Raw genomic sequence first — 17,286 nt, forward strand, 5'->3', positions numbered from 1 at the left:
GTAAAGTGTCAGCCCGCAATGCGGGAGACACGGGTTCAATCCCTGGATCGGGAAGATCCCCTGGAGAAGGCAATGGCAACCCACTCCAGTACTCTTGCCTAGAAAATTCCATGGATGGAAGAGCCTGGTGGGCTACAGTTCTTGGGGTCGCAAAGAGTCGGACACGACTGAGCGACTTCACTTTCTGTTACTTCGAAGAACTTTTTTTTTTTTTTGCCATGTCACAAGACGTGTGAGATCTTAGTTCCCCGACCGGGATTTGAACTCGCGCCCCCTGTAGTGGATGTGCGGAGTCCTAACCACTGAACCACCAGGGAAGTCCCTGAAGAGCACTTTGTCTTCACCCCACTTCTGCCCCTCATTTGTGTTCTCCTGCATCCCTATCTGTCCTCCACATGCTCCCTGCCCCTTTTGCCACTCCTAGAAGTGGCCTCCAGACCAGCACTGACCTCTGAATAAGCCAGTGACCCCTCATCCCACTGCACTGGGCTTTGTGGGCACCAGCAGTGGTGGTGGTTGAGGCCTTGTTGGCCTCTCCTTGAGCTGCTTCTCCCCAAGCTCTTTTGATCAGCCCGCCTGGTTCACAGGCCTCTTCTACTTCTCTCTCGCTCTCCTTTCTTCGTGACTGTGGCCATTCACCAAACTCAATCCCAACTCCTCTGTTGTTTAAAAAATTGTCTGGACAGACATGATTCTTGAATCCTTCCTTCCAGGTAAGTGCTCTCTACTAAACATTGTTGAGCACAAGGCCGGCACTCCACAAATATTGTTGGCTGGCTGACTGACTGAATGAATGAATGAATGAATTCAGGTTTCTTAAAAAATGCTCTTTTCCCTGTGCCCATACTAATGGTTCTTAAAATGTAGTGCATATATGATGAGTAAGGAAAAATTATCTCCAGGTTCTTGGCAATCCCAGACTACAATGCAACGCATAGAAGCATCTTGTTTCTGAGTGTCTTATTCACAGTAGGAACTCATTAAAAACTTGCTGAAGAAATGAATGAAGTTTCTAGCCTGCACATGGAAAAAAAAAAAGCAAGTAGTTTTTATTGCAAGAATATAGATACCTAGAATACTCTCACTTTCCTACTTTCCCATTTAGTAAATTCCTGGTCAGTTTTATGACACAGTTTTACATTACCTTTTCCAGTTTTCTAACTGGAATTAAATCACTTCTTTTGTGTTAATTCATGGTTCAGATCAGATTATAATAATCATATTGCATTACAGTTAGTTATTCACAAGTCTGTGTCCTCAGGAATTCAGATCATGGACTTCTTGAGGACAAGGAAGATGAATATATGTTTATATACATAATACCAAGAACAGTGCCTCACACATGGATAGATATCTCAACAGAGATATGTGATGCTTATCTGCAAGTTACCTTTTAGAATCTTGGAGACATGAGGATATGAGGCAAAATAAGGATATGAGGCAAAAATTTCTCTTTTTATAGGAAGTATGAGTTGCTTCTGAAAATTTTTTCACCAATATCTTCCTACACAAAGTAAAGAGATGTAGTCGGACAACTATTATCAGACTAACTAGAAACTGGACAAAATATTTTTCTTTAAAATAAAAATGCTTATGTAATTTATAATATACAACTATTATATTTCCAACACACAGAATTAGAGAACCTAGTATGTAATAAATTCGTAACTTAATACCTCAACCAGTAAAAGAGGAAGAAAACAAACCTCTGACTGCAAAGAGCTTGCAAAAATGAATCCCAGAAAATGATCTTCGTATTTCTACAAGTTCTATCCAATTTTACATAACGTACATGCTGTGTAAGATCACTTTATTTATCAAAAGTGTTACCAAAAATTATACTAGAATAAGAAGTCCTAGTAATTATTGGACAAGTTTTGCTCTCCCATTTTGTATAAAGTACCATTTATCTATAGCAAATGGTCAACTAGAAGGGACCTTTACTATCGTGACAACAGTGCATTTACTTTTTGAAACAATCTTTTAATAGAAAACCTCTCATCTAAAATGCCTCTCTTGTCATATATATATATAAGGATTCACAGCATCAGTCTGATTTCTTTGTAGGATTTGGGTCATGGTGCTAGACGCCAAAAAGAAGAGATAGAAATGAGGGTAATTCACTGGAGCCTGACTTAATGGAAAATAGAGATAATGTGGTTTGTTCCCATGGCTTGACAATGTACAATTTCAAGCACTAGACAGAAATCCACCAGGCACATTTTAAGACCATAGCTATCTATTTTTTATTAAGATAAAATTACAATAAGCTCTTAGTTTTGTACAGTGTTTGGAAATACTATACTCTTGGCTCTGGAAATCACATTTAGATATTCTACGGATATTCATGATGAATCTGAGATGCATGATGAATCTCAAAGAATGGAATGTCCTGACTTAGGGGAGAGGGAGATGGAGAAAACAAAAAAGGAAAAAGAGGTACTTAGCTTCTGTGGCTACTCCCTTGCAGAAGCTCTCCTCAAACTAGGCTTAAGCCCTAAGTTTTGGCTGTCAGAGGATTGTCTAAAGTCTCTGAAACTCAGGGAAAATGCACACCCTGGGTGTGCCCTTCGTAGTTAACTCATGAGTGGAACAGACCTCACAGAGTGTTTTTCTCTAATTTTTTTCTTCTCCTTTATTTTTGCGGCCCCTTTAATGTCATACAATGCGATCTATTCCTTTACTCTTAGAACTTAAAGAAAGGAGACCAAATATTTCTCCTTCAGCTTTATGAAATCTGAGAAAACACAGGGATCTTTGGCATAACTTTCACTGAGCATTGCTTATATTGGGGAAAAATAATCTACTGTCATTGTGTGTGTGAGAATAACTTGTGACCGTTTACTAGTTTATAAGTGCTAGTACATGTTTCTAGCACTTATAAACTAGTAAACGGTCACAAGTTATTCTCATACACACAATGACAGTAGATTATTTTATAAGTGCTAGTACATGTTTCGAATCCCGTCGGAGCCTAGTGGGCTGCCGTCTATGGGGTCGCACAAGAGTCAGCCACGACTGAAGCGACTTAGCAGCAGCAGTACATGTTTCGGAGAAGGCAATGGTGACCTACTCCAGTGCTCCTGCCTGGAAAACCCCATGGATGGAGGAGCCTGGTGGGCTGCAGTCCATGGGGTCGCGAAGAGTCGGACACGACTGAGCGACTTCACTTTCACTTTTCACTTTGATGCATTGGAGAAGGAAATGGCAACCTACTCCAGTGCTCTTGCCTGGAGAATCCCAGGAATGGAGGAGCCCGGTGGGCTGCCATCTATGGGGTCACACAGAGTCGGACACGACTGAAGCGACTTAGCAGCAGCAGCAGCAGCAGTACATGTTTAATCCTTATCAACCATTACTTTCATATTTTCACTCTTATAGGAAGATCATGTTTGCTATGCCACATGTTGATTTTATGTCCCTAGAAAATTGCCTTGGGTTCGATCTCTGGGTTGGGAAGATCCCCTGGAGAAGGGAAAGGCTACCCACTCCAGTATTCTGGCCTGGAGAATTTCATGGACTGTATAGTCCATGGGGTTGCAGAGTCAGACATGACTGAGCGACTTTCACTTTCAGAAAGTTGAAATATTGAGGAGAAAAAGGAATACGAGAATAATTTTGAGGAAAAAAAAGGCATAACTACTTGTTATGAAATGAAAATTTAAGGAATTCTCACATTTTAAAAACTGGATAGAAATCAGAATTGTCATTCTGACAGGTGTTAGGTGATATTTCATCATGGTTTTGATTTGCATTTCCTTGATGATTAGCGATGTTGAGCATCTTTTCATGTGCCTGTTGGCAATGTGTATATCTTCTTTGGGAAACATCTATTCAGATCCTCTGCCCATTTTTCAATCATGTTGTTTTTTGGATATTGAGTTTGTATGAGTTCTTTGCATATTTTGGGTATTAGCCCCCTCTCAGATATGTCATTTGCAAGTATCTTCTCCCATTCAGTAGTTGATCTTTTCATTTTGTTGATCATTTCCTTCACTATACAAAAGGTTTTTAGTTTGATATAGCCCCATTTGTTTACTTTTGCTTGTCTCCCTTGTCCAAGGAGACATATCAAAACAAAAAAAAACCTACTAAGAATGATGTCAGTGAGTGGATTACCTATGTTTTCTTCTAGAAATCTTATGATTTCAAGTCTTACATTTAGGCTTTTAATCCATTTTGGATTTATTTTCATGTATGACATGAGAAAGTAGTCCAATTTGATTTTTTTTTTTTTGCATGTAGCTGTCCAGTTTTCTCAAAACTATTTATTGAAGTAGCTGTCATTCTTCCATTGTATATCCTTACCTCATTTATCATAGATTAATTTCCTATAGAAATGTACATTCATTTGTGTGTGTTCAATTGCTAGGTCATGTCCAACTCTTTGCTACCCTGTGGACTGCAGCATGCCAGCCTTCCCTGTCTTTCACTATCTCCCAGAGTTTGCTCAAATTCATGGGCTGTCTATTCTGTTCTATTAATCTATGTGTCTGTTTTTGTGCCAGTATGATACTGTTTTGATTACTGTAGCTTTGTAGGATAGTTTGAAATCAGAGCGTATGATGCCTCCAGCTTTGTTCTTTCTCAGGATTGTTTAGACTATTCAGAGTCTTTTGTCTTTCAATATACATCCTAGAATTATTTATTCTAGTTTGTGCTCATCAAGAGATGAATTAAGATGTGGTAAATATACAATACTACTCAGCTGTAAAAATTAATGAATTTTTTTCCATTTAGGACAACATGGATGGATCCAGAGAGTATTATGTGGAGTGAAATAAATCAGAGAAAGGCAGATACTGTATGATTTTGCTTATAAGTGAAATCTAAAACAAAACAAAACAGAACAAATGAACAAACATAACAAAACAGAAACAGATTCATAGATACACAGAACAAACAGGTGGTTGCAAGAGGGAAGGGGGTTTTTGGAAGGAGAAAAATAGGTGAGGGAGCATAAGAGGTACAAACTTCTATTTACAAAATAAATGAGTCATAGGTGTGAAATGTACAGTGTGAGGAAAATAGTCAATAACTGTGTAATGTCTTTTTATGGTAACAATAACTAGATTATTGCAGTGATCATTCTGAAATGTATAGAAATATTGGAATAGACACAAATCAGCCCCACTCACACCATGTCCCCCTTTGGCCATGTCTGTGCATTTAATAATATAAAACTTATAGCATTTTACTTTAAATTGCTAAATACTTATCTCAGGCTTTAAAATTTGTGATTTCTACATATCTAGTGATACCAATAAAACTGAACTGGAAAAGACCTAAAGGAAAAGTCCGGAGCACAGATAGTGCTTCACTCCAGTTGAAACACACATGCTGTCAGGCACGATCAGGCTTGCTGACCATGATGTGTAATCACGGCCTGAGATATTCCCCAGATGGTCTTCTGTGCAGTATATAAAGATGTCTCAAGGCAAAGGCTGGATCTCAAGGTGTATTCTGTGTACCTCGACACTTCTGTTCATACAAAGGGGTCTCACTTCTAGAGCAAGTGAGATAAGTCGCTCCTGCCTCTGGGTTACATGAGCTCCAGGTGGGAGCTATGTGACAGGCTGAGAGACAGGGCATGGGGAGACATCCCACCCCAGGACTGGCCGAGCATGTTCACATGCTCTGCCGGTTATCTGATGGGCAGGAACAATAAGCTAAACAACAGGAACAGAGAGGAGAGTGGGAAGGGAAGTGAGGTTGACCTGCAGATATGGAGCAAGTTACCCCCCAATGGTTGGCAAGAAGCCCATCACACAAAACTGTCTAAAAATGCCACAACAGTTGGACTAGATGAGTAAAACTGTGATTACAACCACTGACAGGAGCCAGAGAAAATTAATTCAGCATCTAAAAGGTTCTGTCATCTTATTCAGAAAATCTAATTAAACATTACCAATATCTCCAGAAACAAAGTGAAGTAATTTAAAAAAATGTTATGCATAATTTGTTTATCCTTCTCTCCCTTTATAACAGCACTACTGTGATTATTTTCCACCTCTGTTTGGCAAAAATGAGGACAGTTCCCATTCTTTACTGTTTCCTATGACAGATAGCATAAGTATTTCCATTTCCTTAATTATTTAATTCGATTTGGAATAAATATCCCAAAGGCAATAACTTTGCCCTCTGGCTCAACTTTAAATCTGCTTGAAAAACTGCTCTTAACAACTTTCACATGTAATCTTTCTTTTTCATTATATAGTTTAAAAGAAGCATACTCCTCAAGTTATTTGTTTTATTCAGGATGAAGCTGGAGTTATCCTTTACGCATCTCTGTTCATACTCCACAGCTGGTCCATCAACAAATTGTAGAGTCTATTTTCAAAATGCACCCAGAATCCAGCCATTTCTTACCACCTCCACAGCTATGACCTTGGTCCAAGCCAGTCCTCTCTCACCTGAATGACTCAACAATCTCCTATCTTATCTCCTTCCTTCTATCTTATCCTCTGTCCTCTTCAGCCTATTCTCAACGGAAGAGCTATTTTCTTTCTCTCCTGTCCATCTCCCCAAATGGGATAAAAGCATCATAGTGAAAGGGTTACTCCTCCTGTTTTGTTCACTGTTGAATTCTCAGTATCTAGAATCTTGTTAAGCATACCAAATAACATTTAAAAATATTTATCAAATAAATGTATTAATAAAAAATATATTTCTAAAAGAGGGAACTTTGATAAATATTATCAAAACATTTGGCAATCTGCAAAAACTTTGCTATGTCTACATCTCTGTTATTAGCAAATTAATGTCAATGTTAGTTGCTCAGTCATGTCCGATTCTTTGTGATCCCATGGACTGTAGCCCTCCAGGCTCCCCTGTCCGTGGAATTCTCCAAGCAAGAATACTGGAGTGGGTTGCCATTCCCTTCTCCAGGGGAGCTTCCCAACCCAGGTATCGAACCCTGGGCTTCCACACTGCAGGCAGATTCTTTACTGTCTGAGCCACCAGGGAATCCCAAAACGCTGGTTACTCAGTCATGTCCAACTCTTAATAAATGTCATTTATTTTGAAATGACAATTTTCTTTTTAATCTTTTAGTTGCATATTTGGAAACAATTTATCAGTATGCTTAGGATTACCAAGCTAGTTTTACAAAATCAACTAAAGAATTGTTTCTAGGGTGTATTATTACATTAACTTTTTCTTCTTTGCCTCTTTAATCTCCTCGTCTTAGTTCATTAATAGTCCCACCAAAGTGAGTACAAGAAACCGAAGGATCAAATTTCAATTTTGAACATTTCCATGTTATCTTTTAATACCATTAGTGGAAAGACAACTGAAGAAGAACAAAAGCAGCCACCAAAGTGATATTTTATGTCTGTGAGGATGTCGCTCAAAGTCGTTACTAGTATGGATTATTAAAAAGCATGGAGTGTCAAAAGTGTTCCTTTTAAAGGAGTCTATGTATTTGACTTGGTCTTAAAACGTGCTCTTAATAGAACCTATTATAGGTTGAACTGTGTGCTCCCTCCATGATACATGGAAGTCTAAACCCCAGGTACCTTGGGATGTGGTCTTATTTGGAAGTGGGATCTTTAGAGAAGTGATCAAGATAAAATGAGGTCATGGGGGAGGGGGGTCCTAATCCAATATGACCAATGTCCTTATATAAAGGGGAAATTTGGACACAGTCTCACACAGGCACAGGGGCAGAGATTGGACTAATGCGGCTGCAAACTAAGGAATTCCGTATACTCCAGGCTACCACCTGAGGCGAGGAAGAGTCAAAGAATTCTGCCCAGAGTCTCAGAGGGGGGCATGGTTACCTAGCCTTGAGGACAGTGAGATAATAAATTTCTCCTCTGAAGGTACCCAATATGCTGCACGTTGTTATGGCAGCCCTAGCAAACTCACACAGAATGCAAACAATGTTAATGGTGCTTCTTTCCAGCTCATCTAAAAAGTGAGGAGATGCTCTGACTGAGGTCATCCGAGAGTCGGTACTGACAGTGTTCAGTTCCTATCCTTCACAGCCCCTTAGATCTAAGGCTGGCAGATGTGGAATGGGTTGTTTATTGTATACTGAAAGAGGTGCTCCTTTTATAGAAACGCTAAACAATGGCTATTTCAGACCTATCTTTTTTCCCAAAGGACTTAGTGTCAAACCATATATTTATTTCAAAGTCATGTATCCTAAAGAATGAATCCAAGGTATTTAAATACAGATATAACACTCTATTCCATTTGACAAATTTAGAGAAAAGTGAAACTATAACCGTTTGATAACAGAGTGTAACCAATGTTAATTTTAAGATTATTTACACTATCTTTTTCTAATTAAAAGTAAAACTTTGGGGGAGATATTTTTGGAAAACACATCTTTAAACTGCTCTCTTTGGGGGCCAGTGTGACACTGTACAATAGCCTATGGATCTTGCTTAAAATTTAGAAATTTGCCATGATAGATTCATTTTAAAATGCGAGAGAACACATCTCTTTAGTTCTTTTTTAAAAAATTATTTTTAATTGGAGGACAACTGCTTTACAATATTGTGCTGGCTTCTGCCATACGTTAACATGAATCAGCCATACGTTTACATATGACCCCTGCCTCTTGAACCTCCCCTGACCCCCTACCCCATTCCAGCCTTCCAGGTTGTCACAGAGCACCGAGTGGAGCTCCCTGTGCTATACAGCAACTTCCCATTAGCTATCTGTTTTACATATGATAATGTATATGCTTCGGTGCTAATCTCTCAGTTCTTCCCATCCTCTCCTCCCCTCGCTTTATGTCCAAAGTCTCTTCTCTGTGTCTGCGTCTCTATTCCCACCCTGCAAATAGGTTCATCGGTACAGTTTTTCTAGATTCTGTATACATGCATTAACATATGATATCTGTTTTTCTTTTTCTGACTTACTTCACTCTGTATAGCACATTTTAACTGTCCGTTTAAAAAATATTTTTCATAAATTCGTCTGCTCAGAAAGGTTGACTAATGTGTTAGACCTGAAAAACCTGCATGCAGTCTTCAGGTGGGAATCCCCTCAAATTCAAGTCCAGCCCCGTCTGTGCTTCTCTCTCCCCCATCTCAAACTTGGGCACATCCACACCTTCCTTCCCATTACCACTCCGGAGTCAGAGACGGGGACTTTGGCGGAAGTATTCTTCATCTCTGTGGAAATATCCACCCACTACCTGTGCTCCAGATTTTCTCCCCACCCTGCCTCCTCAGCAGACTTGTGTCTTAAAATAATCTTGTCTTCTTTCTTTATCAGCCTATCCCTCTCTATCAGTTCTTGATCTTTCCTTTCCATAAACACACACTCGAGACCACTCTTTATAGAAATAGCTCTTATCAGATCCTATGTTCTACTTTAGCTAATACTTCTGAACATGTAATACACACTCAAATCCTAGCATCTTCCCCTCTCATTTACTCATCAATTTGCTAGAGTCGGGTTTCTGTCATGACATGGTCACTCCCAGTGATGGATAATGACTTTTTAATTGCCAAATCAAATGGGTCCATCTCTACCAAGTTGATTTCTCTATTTGTAGTTGAATCCATTAGCTTTCCCCCAAAGTCTCTTATATTCTCTGTCTTTGGGAATGATCCTAATCATTTGCTCAAGACAGAAATTTAGAAGTCATTCTTGACTCCTTCTCACCCAACTTTCCCAGGAATGACTCAGTTGTATCAAATCCACCCTTTGATAACATTTTTCAATCTATCTACTTTTCTCCATTCCCCCAGCACTATTTCAGTCCAGAGTATCCTCACCTCTCATCTGACTTATTGCAAGTTCACTCCAACTTCACTTTTACTTGTTTATGTGAGAGGGTGTGGGGAAGTGAGAGAGGGGGCAGGAGAGAGAGATGAGAGGGAGAAGAAAGGAGGGAGGGAAGGAGAAGGACAGAGAGAACGAGACTGAGAGAGGGGTTTAGCCCAGAGTGACCATTTCTTTTTCCTAAGATTCTTTAATGCGTCCCAGTGCCCATAACACAGCATCCAAACCCGTTTAACGGCTGACCTTCAATTGAGTCTCAGTTCTCTTTGTTGCCAACCCATTTCTGGAAACTTATTTTCAGGTATTCTGAGCTTCCTCCATTTCCTTTACTTTACCAAGCTCTTTCTTACCCTTCAACTTTTGAAAACATTAGCTCCATTACCTATCCAATCTCAAGACATCTCTCAGGTCCCAGATGTTTCTTCCTCTGAAAACCTAATGGCCTCCATCACTTGAGTGGTTGGTTGTAATTGCCCTGTGCTCCCTAACACCCTTTACTTCCCTGCTTGTGAGATTTGCCACACATACACCTGTAATTGCTGTCTCTTCTGCTACACTGTCAGTTCCATGATAGCATGGACTATAGCTGTTTTTGTTCACCACGATACCCACAACCCCTAGCACATAACAGGTGCTTGAAAAGTATTTGCCACATGAATAGTTCATCAAATAAAGCATGGGCATATATAATACAGTGATTAGTGCCCAAACTTTGTAGTCCTGGGACTGAAATCTAGTTTTCTACCTACTTGTTATATGACCTTATTAACTAACTCTGAGTTTTGGGTTCACAGTCTATAAAATGGTGAAAATAATACTTATATTTGATTGCTGTTATGAGATTTAAATAAAAGATAAAGTAGCTAAGGCACAGTAATTGGCACATGATCAGAGTTCAGTGAACTGCGGCCCTGGAATTTAGAAAGATATTTAGCAGTGAGTGGTGATAGCTAGTGCTCAATCAGGATCTAACTTTGAAAAACTATTACGGGGATCAATATTGGGCTAATTAAAAAACAAATACCCTACCTTCTTTCACTGACAGAGCGAACAGAACAGAAAGAGTCAGGTTTCTTCTTAAAAAGGAAGAAAATTATAGGGTCCACATTTAAATATGAAATTCCCTTCCTGAAAGGAATTACTAGGTATATGAAATAAACAGAATCCACTAACTTTTGTTAATGTTATATCACATTGTATCGACAATTTGTGATTTGCAATGTTCAGCATAATTACAGAAGCATAGAGTGTTCAATTTGAAAACAGTGAATATTCTAAAAAACTGATAATTCTATCCACAAGTTTGAACAATCTACAGAAAATTCTCAGATTTTTTTCTTACTTTTAATAAAATTTTCGTTTTGAGAAAAGCATGTTTTTTGAAAACAGATTGCGCTCTCATTTGCACCCTATCACTTCATACTCTTGTCAAAATATTTATAAAGAATTGTTACAATCGAATAAAATGCTATCCATGAAAGAGTTTATTCTTTTATTTAATTAGCAGTAATTTCTTTAGTTATTTGCAACTGAGAAAAGCAGCCTAGAACAAAACTGAAATAAAAAGCCTCCCCAAATTCATGTCCATGAAGCACCTTTTGACCATGTCCCGTGTAGCCAAGACTGAATGACCACAGGACAGAAGAGGGACTTTTCTTGCTTCTCAATTCAACATTTCAGATCTTAAACCTGCCACCACCTATTTTTGGAAAAGGTCAATTTCCAAAAAAGATTTTGAGAAAACAGATACTATCATTTTCTTCCAATTTTATTGAAATACAATTGACATACAAAGCTTTCTTTCTAAATAAGAAGTCTTTTAAATTGTTCTTTAAAATAAAAACTTTGTTTATTTTTATTTAGCTAGCTTAAAATCTTTTAAAGAAGGCACTATAGTTGTAAGACATTATCAAAGAATTTAGGGTGAGATGGTTTATCATCCTTGTTCAAATCCATAAAAATCCTCATGACTTGTATAAAGTCTCTCAGGCAATAGAGGTCCTGCAAAATATTTACAACTTGCATTCCAGAAAAAAGTTGAAACTTTTTTTTTTCCTGCCAATTTAGCACTTTTCTCCTTTCTCATTTTTAGAGAACTGGGAAGTGAATCAGTTGACACACTGATCTTGAACCTCCCAGTCTCCAGAATTTCAAGAAATAAATTTGCCTTGTTTACAAGCCACACAGTCCATGGCCACAGTTGACTAATACCGGGTCTAAGCTAGCTGCATAGTTACTGGACAGAGTAAACGAACACAAAGAGTACACCAAACTGGACTCAATCTGACCCGACAAATTACAAAACATCAGATTGTTTCAAAGCTGATAGCAATTAGGGCTCCATCCCTGAAGCAGACTGTCAGTTATAGGACAAACCACTGGCCTTTGGCATTTAATAAGCAAGTAGGAAGAAGAAAAGTTGGCTCCTGAATCTCCAGAGGATAAGAAAAGACCCTGAGGCAGGTCAAATTGCCTCTCTGTGGTTCCTTCTCTAATGAGAAACATTTTTATTCTAAGTATGGTTTGGGGCCTGCTCTATGACTGAAAACCCGAGGCTAGGGAAGATATCTATGTGTCATTAAAAAGGAAGATAGCTATGGGAACCTGCCATATAGCAAAGGGCTGGCTCTGTGACCTAGGTGGATGGGGTGTGAGGAATGGGGGAGGGGATCCAAAGGGAGGAGGGTCTATGTAAACACATGGTTGATTCACTTCGTTGTATAGGAGAAATTAGCACAACACTGTAAAGCAACTATACCTCAATTTTAAAAAATAAAATAAGGAGGAAAAAGAAAAGGTAAGTAGGAGCTGAGGACCAAAAATCTAAGAAGCTGCTTTCACAAGAGACTTAGTAAGACTCTGGGCATGATACACGCTTCTGCGGAACCCAGGTAACTAAAACGTGTGTGTGTGTGTGTGTCTGTACGGGTGCATGTTGTCCACACCTGGGGTGACAGAATGATGGACACATTCTAGCATCACACAATGGCTTTGGGAGCAAGCCTTCTCACAGAGACAGCAGGAAAAGAGACACAATGTCCACAAAGCGAAAGTTGCTCAGTTGTGTCCGACTCTTTGCGACCCCATGGACTGTATAGTCCATGGGATTCTCCAGGCCAGAATACTGGAGTGGGTAGCCTTTCTCTTCTCCAGGGGATCTTCCCAACCCAGGGATCGAACCCAGGTCTCCCACATTGCAGGCGGATTCTTTATTGGCTGAGCCACCAGGGAAGCCCTACAATGTCCAGAGGCCAGATCAAAGATATGAACCCGATCCTGCTTCTGTTGCAAGAAAGGCATTAGTCTCAGAAGCAAGTGAGCGCATTGCATTGGGGAGGGAAGTGTGTGCTTCCATCTAAATTTGGGTGGATATGTAAATGTGATTTCAACCATACTGTGAAGCCTAGGATGTACAGGTTGCATATATATATATATATATATATTTTTTTTTTTACAGAGAAGGGATACAGAGAGAAATAGAGATGGAAATGGGGATAAAGCAGGGACGGGGGTTGAGATACAGATGGAAGGGAGTTGGGTGGAGGTGCACTGGAAGAGGAGATAGGGTGGGAGAGATGCAGGTAACTAACACAGGAGTGGGAGCAGGGTGGGAGGGAGAATGAGCGAGAAACAAGGCTGGAATAGGAAACTCAGAAAGGAGGAAACTCAGATAGGGATAAAGGTGAGCAGAGGGTGGGGACAAGAGAGAGGGGTGAACAAGGAACCATCGGATCAGCTGCCAAGACAGTCACAGACATAAACATCCACTCTGTAGCTCTCCTAAAACTCTTAAGTGTCAAAGCAGGGTCACGGGGTCAGATCTGGTTTTCAAAATGTTTTCCAACTATGAGTGAATCAGAAAAAGGAAAATATTTTCCTAAGAAGTTGTGGTTTTGGCAAGATACTATGATGTCACTACAGATACATTCTGGATAACAAGTATCGGCATCACTGTTTCAGTTGTCAAGAGGCAGGAAAACAAAAAATAACAAGTACAGAGGAGAAAACAACAACAAAATCTCTATGGCAGTAAGGTTCTAATGGAGCAGCTGTGGAGGTAGTAATTTTCCGGGTCTTTCAAAATGATACCATCAACATAAAATGGTGTAAAGTAGGGAAACCAAGTGGACTTAAGATTTATGTCTGCATTGAAACCTCAGAAGCACCAACAACCAGGAGTATGACGAAGTTCGCTATAAAATAACCCGGGTTAAGCACCTTAGCACAGGACCAGAAATTAATCGCGGTTTTTCCTCATGTGATTGATGTCTTTACTAGTCTCATACAGGAAGGAAAGAGAAGGACTCTTTGCTGTTGCTGTTTTATTAAGCAAATGGTGCTTAGTGTTGTGCTCAGAGCTATTATGGTTTCTTTTTTTAATTTGAGTAAGTTGCTTTACAATGTTGCGTTAGCTTCCGCTGTACAACAAAGTGTACCAGCTATATGTGCACATATATCCCCTCCTTCTTAAAGCTCCCTCCCACCTCACCCTCATGCCATCCCTCTAGGTCACCACGGGGCACTGAGTTGAGCTCCCTGTGCTATACAGAAGCTTCCCACAGCTACCTACTTACACGCGATAGTGTATATATGTCAACCTCAACCTCCCAATTCACCCCTCTTCCCCCTTCCTGTGTCCGCATGTCTGTTTTCTAGGTCTGCATTTCTATTCCTGCCCTGCAAACGGGTTCATCTGTACCATTTTTCTAGATTCCATATACACTCATTAATATATAATATTTATTTTTCTCTTTCTGACTTACTCTGTATGACCTGTACACTCTAGGTCCACCCACTCCTCTACCAATGACCTAAATTTGTTTCTTTTTATGGCTAAGTAATATTCCACTGTGAATTCCAAGGATTAGCATATCTTAGAGATTTCACAGCGTTGTTGGGAAGGTGAGATATGAAATAGTATAAAATCACTTAAGACACGCTGAACTTCTCCACCTGCTACAGGTTCTGGAGGACTGCTGAGATTTCAGATTCTACCAAATCAGAGGCAGGAATAGCAGAGAAGACATGGGGATGGTTGCTAGGGAAACTACTTATATTCTGGAGCATTTGCTGGGGCGCAGCTCACTGTTTCACATGTGGTCAGAAATGACTTCACGAATGAGACAGGTTTGCACTAAACATTAAAGGTAGGAGGACTTAGATATTTAGACAGGAAATAGTAGGAGCGAGGTTTCCTAGCAGGACTAAGAAAAAGAACAGAAAAGGATACATACCAGTATTCCAATAACCACTTAGCACAAAAATATGCAAAGAAATTTGAAACAGTGAAAAAATGGTGATAAAAGTAAAGTAGAAAATGAGCTCCTGGCCTACAATCTCTGCACAAAGGCCCTTTGTATACTGTGTGCCATGGTACACATTCAGATTTTAACTTCTTTTTAAGAATGCAGTATGTAAACAAGCGTATCCCAGGAATTCTGCTTTAAAATCTCCCACAAAGATATTCAACTCCATTAAAATATAAATATGAAAATAATTATAAAGTTTTTTCACCAATCAGATTTGAAAATACTGCTAAACTTAAAGATTATTAATAGTGTGAGGAAAGGGGCATTCTCATAAGTTCTTGGCTATTTATTAAAATTATAAATGTGTATGTGGTGGTGCTGTACTCAGTTGTGGCAGATTCTTTGCAACACCGTAGACTGTGGCCCTCCAGGCTCATCTGTCCATGGAGATTCTCCAGGTAAGAAGAATATTGGAGTGGGTTGCCACGCCCTCCTCCAGAGAGTCTTCCCAACCCAGGTATCAAACCCAGTTCTCCCACATTGCAGGCAGATTATTTACCGTGTGAGCCATGAGGGATGCCCATGAATACTGGAGTGGGTAGCCCATCCCTTCTCCAGGGGATCTTCCCAACCCAGGAATCGAACCAGGGTCTCCTGCATGGCAAGTGGATTCTTCACCAGCTCAGCTACCAGGGAAGCCCACAAATGTGTATACTTGTGGACTATCCACCTACTTTTAGAAATTTATTCTAAGAAGAAAAAAAATGACACAAGTGTACAGATATATATATATACATATGCTCAAAGACTTTCACTGTGGTATTTTATATAATATTAACCAATTGGAAAAAACCTAAGTGATCATTAATAGGCAACTATTATAGATAATTTGTAATTATAAGTAATTTTATTATATTTCTAATAAAAAATATTATCCAGCCATTAAAATGTTTCTATGACTGTGTATCTATTGACATGGGAGGATGTGCTGAGTGAAGTCAGGAATATAGGACAGTATCCTCTAGAAGCATTTAAATGAAATTGTGCATGTCCATGTGAAAGGAAATAGTGATCAATACTTCAGTAATGGTTGCATCAGGATTGTGGGACTTAAGGTGATTTTTACTTTCATTGGGCTTCCCTGGTAGCCCAGATGGTGAAGAGTTCACCGGCAGTGCAGGAGACTAAGATTCGATTCCTAGGTCTGGAAGATCCCCTGGAGAAGGGAACAGCTACCCATTCCAGTATTCTTGCCTGGAGAATTCCATGGATAGAAGAGCCTCACAGGCTACAGTCCATGGGGTCACAAAGAGTCAGACATGACTGAACGACTAACACTTTTACTTACTTTCATTACATTTTTGTAACAGGATTATTATCAAAGTGATTTACAATGAGCATGTAACCATTTCACAATATGGAAAACAATAACTCTATTTTTATTTTGGAAAAGCAAGAATTCCACAAAAGAGGACAACTCTCTAGTGTAAGCAGAGGCCATTGCGAGACGGCACCCGCCTAAGCCTGAGAAAATGGGCCCCCAGAGCCTTGTCACAGGGCAGGTTCTGAGTGAAGCCTCTGGGCCAGAGAATTCCCATCTTACCAAGAGGTTTTTGGAGAGAGTTCCCAGAAAAGACAATCCTATTGAATCCTGTATCTAGACATGTTATGCTAGTCTCCAGGTTTTGCTGGACTGTGAGCTTCCCAAGGCCTGGCAAAGTGTCTTCCTATCTTCTTTCCTGTCTCCAAAGTCTAGCATAGACACACAGTAAGCAGTAAATGTGTACCATACCACTGACATTAGTGGTCATACTTTGTTTGCATCTGAACGATAAAAGAAGCTTTGGGGCAAGTCCCCAGGCAAAAATTGCTCATATTAATAGGATTATACCTTGAACACTACAGGCAGCACCTCAGCAAAGATCCTCTATCTGAACACAGAAAATCATTGTATCATCGACATTATTTTTACAAATGCAATGTTTTTTGGTTCACACATTTGTTCATCAGCTTTATAAGAGGTTAATTTTATTGCAATGTATCTACCTGGGAATTTGTTTTACATTAATATTTATGTTCAAAATAATTACAATGAATGAATACATAGTCGCCTGACACCACCCAACATCAGTATGCATAATCTCGGAATGATTAGTCTTTGTAGCGTCCTGACACCGTAGTTACTTTTCTATACAAGCACTTGAGAGAGGAGCCCAGACATGGTTACAATCTCTTCAGATAAAGTTCTTTGCTCAGGGTAGACCCTTCATTGTTTCTTTCTGTTCCGAAGAGA

At 39.5% G+C, this 17,286-nt stretch overlaps 1 protein-coding gene across 1 annotated transcript in view; it reads right to left on the reverse strand.

Annotated features, from left to right (window-relative positions):
• Positions 1–17,286, reverse strand: part of SYNE1 (spectrin repeat containing nuclear envelope protein 1) — a 471,658-nt gene that overhangs the window by 369,751 nt on the left and 84,621 nt on the right. The gene's annotated exons all lie outside the window — the stretch shown is intronic.

The sequence above is a fragment of the Giraffa tippelskirchi genome, chromosome 9, assembly GCF_054371585.1.
Source record: "Giraffa tippelskirchi isolate mGirTip1 chromosome 9, T2T-mGirTip1v1.2.pri, whole genome shotgun sequence".
Classification (NCBI taxonomy): Eukaryota; Metazoa; Chordata; class Mammalia; order Artiodactyla; family Giraffidae; genus Giraffa; species Giraffa tippelskirchi.